The sequence below is a fragment of the Podarcis muralis genome, chromosome 16 (genome assembly GCF_964188315.1).
Source record: "Podarcis muralis chromosome 16, rPodMur119.hap1.1, whole genome shotgun sequence".
NCBI classification, from domain to species: domain Eukaryota; kingdom Metazoa; phylum Chordata; class Lepidosauria; order Squamata; family Lacertidae; genus Podarcis; species Podarcis muralis.
This window is the reverse complement of record NC_135670.1, coordinates 6,490,838-6,495,907: the sequence shown is the minus strand read 5'-3', so window position 1 is coordinate 6,495,907 and position 5,070 is coordinate 6,490,838. Positions and strand designations below refer to the sequence as shown.

The window sequence follows — 5,070 nt, the reverse complement described above, 5'->3', positions numbered from 1 at the left end:
TCCTCGGCATCTCCAGGTAGCTCTGGGAAAGAACTCCTGTTTGAAGTTGTTGCCACTCAGTTTGGGAAATAATGAGCTCAATGGACTAATGGTCCAGGGTGTTATGGTCTGGCTTCTTATGTTCTGAAAAACCACTGCCCCCTTGTCTCTGACCTGCTATAGAGGAACATAGGGACTCTCTTCGCAAGCCAGTTTTCCCATGGTGGATTTCCTCCTCCAAAGTGACCATGTCCAAGCATTCAAATCACCAATTAAGGTTCAGCTCAGGAATAGACAATGTGGTGTCTTCTAAATGTCCCTTTTTGGCATGGTGGCAAGGTAGAGATTGAAACCCTTTGCTTCTGTTTCTTCTTAACCATGGTTTGAGGTGTTGTCTGAACCCATAACTCTGTAGTTAATAGCTCAGTGTACTTCATTCCACCTAGATGAATCATATAACCATAGAATTGTAGAGTTGGAAGGGATTAACTCACTCTACTGCAGTATTTACTCCCTCCCTCCCTCCCTAATCTTAATCCAATGAGCTAATTTAACAAAGTTAATTAAAGTCCAGCATTTAATTTCCCACTCAACTTCTGTGGACACCTCTGTTTCCCCTCAGTGTTGAGCTATGAAAGCTCTTGTTGCCAATTAAAATAATAGTGCCCCTATTTTCATTAAATGATTAGTGCCTTATGGGTTATCCAAAGCCTGCCTGGCCCGTGGCAAGGTCTAGTGGAGTAGCAGAGTCATTGCTACATCCTCAGTCCTACACCACCGGGGGCAGAACATCTGAAACTGTCTTATACCAAGTGAGACCATTGGTCCATTGTCTCTGCTGTCTGGCAGCAGCTCTCCCTGGTTTCAGACTCAGGGGAAATTCACAGCCAAATCTGGAGATTCCTGGGATTGAATTTGGGACCTTCTGCATCTAAAACAGGTGCTCTACCATCGAGTTACTGCCCTTAAGGCTCATTCACACTTCTTTTTGGTATGAGATTTCTTTCGCTTGTCCATCACTTCTAGGCATTGGTCCAAGTGGGGGTTATTTGGTTTTGCTGCTTTCCCTAGAAAAAGCCTGTGGTTTAGCACTGACTCAGGACAAAAGTCAATCCGCAAAAATGATTGGCATTTCTTCCAATTCAGCACTAAACTGAGGGGTTTCCTGGGGAAAGCTGCGGGACCACAAAATAACCCACTACTACTTCTGGGGCATGTGGGTCAGTTTTGATCCCAACCAGCTGTGTTGCATGTTATATCCCCTTGGTTATGTGCTATGGAGCTCAGTGACATTGCAAGACCTGAGTGGGCTCTCGTTTGCATCCCACTTCCTTCATCTGCACATCTTGGGTTCTATTTATTGGTCACGGTCAAGTGTGACAGAATGCTGTGTAGTGTCAGATATAAGCTTGACTTTCTCTTTGTAGTATTTACCCGCATTTGTGTGGAGGAAGGACTAAATGCTAGGTGTGTGGACAATAAAACAACACGAGAAGACTGGAATTATGATGCAAAGCAAGCTTGTATTTATTGGGTTGGTTATTATTGTTGTCGTTTGAAATTTGGAATCATAAACTGGATTGTATCATTGCAAAACTGCTGGCTTTCATCTGAGTGAAAGGACACAGGCAGAGACATAAAGGATGTTTCTATTGTCACGTTGGAGACAAAATATATCTGTATCACAATAAGTGGCCACAGCATAAATCGTTGGATCTGCCTTTAGAGACAACAGTCCGGAGCAAGTAGAGAGCAGTTAAACAGAAGCAGGTACAGGTTTGGTTTGCAGAAGTGCTGAGTACCCACTGATTCCTGCTGGGATTCTTCAGGGCTCAGCATTTCCGAAAGCAGAGCCCGGCAAAGCTTAATGATACATTTGTTGCGCCTGCGTTGGTTCTTCACGTTCCACTAGAAGGTCCTCTCCAAGGCTTAGCAGGGTCCGCAGGGTCCACAGGGTCCGCAGATGCTGTTCCTTCGGACGATGGGGTAAGAGAAGCTTCCACGCCTGGATCCGTAGCCATAACATGGCTGATAGCAGCTAGAGCCACGGCCATAGAGGCCCCCATAACCGCAGCCGCCATATCCGTACCCACCATAGCCCAAGCCACCATATCCGCCTTGTGGGTAGCAACCACGGCCACCGTAACCCCAGCCGCCATAACTTATTGGCTGGTAGCAAATACGTCCGCAACCCTGACCACCATAGCCCCAGCCTCTGGAACCAAAACCGCCATAGCTCAGTGGCTGATAGCAACCACTGCCATAGCTGTAGCCTCGCCCGTAACCTCCTTGCCCGTAGCCACCATAGCCACCATAGCAGCTTCCGGAGCTATAGCGGATTCTGCGCCCAGAGCCTCCAGAACAACTTCCAGAGCTGTAGCCATGCCCAGAGCTGTAGCCATGCCCAGAGCTGTAGCCATGCCCAGAGCCTCCATAGCAGCTGCTGGAGGAGGTGGTGGGTCTGCAATAACCTGGATCACACTGGGATTGGTGCTTGAAGGTGCTCATGTTGCTTGGAGAAGGAGTTGGATCTGAAACAACACAGTGCAGAGCAGAGTCAACTTGGAGGAACTTCAGACTAGGCAGAGCGAAGTTCAGAAAGGGTCAAGTGCTGGAATGGAGTAACTATACTGTGGGCTGGATCAAACTAAGGCCACATTCTCACCATAGATGTAAAAGCATTGTGGCATCACTTGCAACAATCATGGCTTCCTCCAAAGAATTCTGGGAGCTGTGGTCTGTTAAGGCTGTCAGAAGTCTATCCCTTATTCCCCTCATAGAATTATAGTTCTCGGAGTAGTTTAACAAGCCCTCTTCACAGGGAACTCTGGGAATTGTGTCTCTGTGAGGGGAATAGGGAGGCTCTTGACAATTCCCAGCACTTTTAACAAACTACACCTCCCAGAATTATTGGATACAATCCTGAAGGTTCCAAACCCTTTTGCCATTAGAGGGTTAAAGGTAAAGGGACGCCTGACCATTAAGTCCAGTCGTGACCAACTCTGGGGTTGTAGCACTCATCTCGCTTTATTGGCCAAGGGAGCCAGCGTACAGCTTCCAGACAACTACCATATTTTTTGCTCTACAAGAGTCACTTTTTCCCTCCTAAAAAGTAAGGGGAAATGTGTGTGTGTCTTATAGAGCAAATGCAGGCTGTGCAGCTATCCCAGAAGCCAGAACAGCAAGAGGGATCACTGCTTTCGCTGCGCAGCGATCCCTCTTGCTGTTCTGGCTTCTGGGATTCAGAATATTTTTTTTTCTTGTTTTCCTCCTCAAAAAACTAGGTGAGTCTTGTGGTCTGGTGCGTCTTATAGAGCAGAAAATACGGCAAACTATATTCAGAGTATACCCACTGAAATTAATAGACATTACTACGTTAACCACATTAATTGGCCTAATCTAATGTAGATGGATAGAAACCAGGTATTAAGATGGTTGAAAACCGGAGTTGAGTTTTGTTGGAGAACTGCAACTCCTGCCAGCCACACCAAACACAGCCAATGGCCAGGGATGAAGGAAAATATATTTCAGCAACAGCAGAAGTGCCATATTCCCCAAGCTGGAAATCCAGAGGAATTTATTCTAAGGCAAGAGGGAGGAAGTTGGACTCCACCTCTCATCATTCCTGGTATCTGGCAATGCTGACCAAGGCTGATAATTTGTTTGTTATATTTCTATCCCCGCTTTCCTCTAAGGAGTTGATAGCGGTGTACATGCTTCTCTGCTTCCCATTTTATCCTCACAACAATCCATTGAGGTATGTTAGGCTGAGTGACAGTGGCTGGCCTAAGGTCACCTAGTGAGTTTCCTGGCCAAGTGGGGACTTGAAACCTGGTCTCCCAGGTCTTAGTCCAACACTCTTCCTACAACACAACACAGGAGTCCAGCACCATCTGTTCTAAAACCTACAGCCAATATATTTTCAAATAAGTAAATAAGGACTAGGAGAGGAATCATTTGAAAGAAAGACAAAGTCAAGTAATGTTCTTCTGAGATCCAACCACCACTGCCACATTAGGAAAACAATAGGAATCAAATAAAGCTCTGAAGCATCACTAAAAGACTGGATCACTGCAAGGACTTACTTGGACTTCTGAACGATGGAGATCAAGTGAGGATGCTGGAGAAGTGTTGGATGCCTTGCCCTTTTATACCCTGTCTGGGGCAATCTTTTGATTATGAGACATCCCTCGTGCACAGGATTTTCAAATCCTAATTAATTATCAGCCCAGGTAGGCCACGCTCACTCACACAGATGCAACATCCTAATTGCTTTAATTGTCTTTTCCTCCCTCCTTCGAGGCTATTAGTTTATCAAAGGCATCTCAGTGTCAACTCAGCATGCAATGCCCGTCAACACCCTCTTGCTCTCTTTCATATTTTAACAAGCTGGGGGATAGACATAATGCTACCCTTGGATGGCCATTGCTAAATTTTGGGTAGGCATTGGTCATGCTGAACTGGGTGAACCCAGCATCCTATGAAACCTACTGTGGAAGAGCTTGACAAATCCCAGTTGGTCAGCCATGCCTTCCTTCTAGTCCACATGTGTCACAATTAAAAGCACGAATCATTTTCCTCATTGTATCTTGGCGTGCTTCATGTTGGTGTGTTCACACTACTTTCTACAAGGCATGCGCCATTGAGCAGGAGTGACTTGCAATTGAGGAAAGGGTCCAGTTTGGACCCACATGCCTGGGCCAAACCCCCAATGGCCCCTACCAACATAGTAGTATGCCACCAGCCCAATCTAATTCGTGACGGTTGTGGGTTTTTTGTAGACACCGAAAGAACCTTCTGATGACGACAGTGGACTAGATTACTATGGAAGGTAGTGGGCTCTTTTTCACTGGAGATATTTAAACAGATGTTGGATGGTCATCTGTCGGGGATTCTTGAGCTGGGATTCCTGCATTGTAAGGCATTAGACTAAATGGGGGCCCTTCCAACTCTTAGAGGTCCCTTCCAACTCTACAATTCTCTTATTCTGTAATTCTATGTTTCTTTTCCTTTTCCTTTTTAAAGAAAATAATGGTTATAATGGGAATGCCATTTTCTGGAATGAAATCCCCTCCACTAGATTTATGTTAA

The 5,070-nt window shown here is 45.7% G+C and overlaps 1 long non-coding RNA gene across 1 annotated transcript; it reads right to left on the bottom strand.

Annotated features, from left to right (window-relative positions):
* Positions 1-1,482: 1,482 nt before the first annotated feature.
* Positions 1,483-4,106, bottom strand: LOC144325807 (uncharacterized). The gene is made up of 2 exons (XR_013390992.1): positions 4,065-4,106; positions 1,483-2,510 (listed from the first exon to the last, which is right to left on the bottom strand). It is a non-coding gene; the product is annotated as an uncharacterized LOC144325807 (long non-coding RNA).
* Between the last annotated feature and the right edge of the window lie 964 nt (positions 4,107-5,070).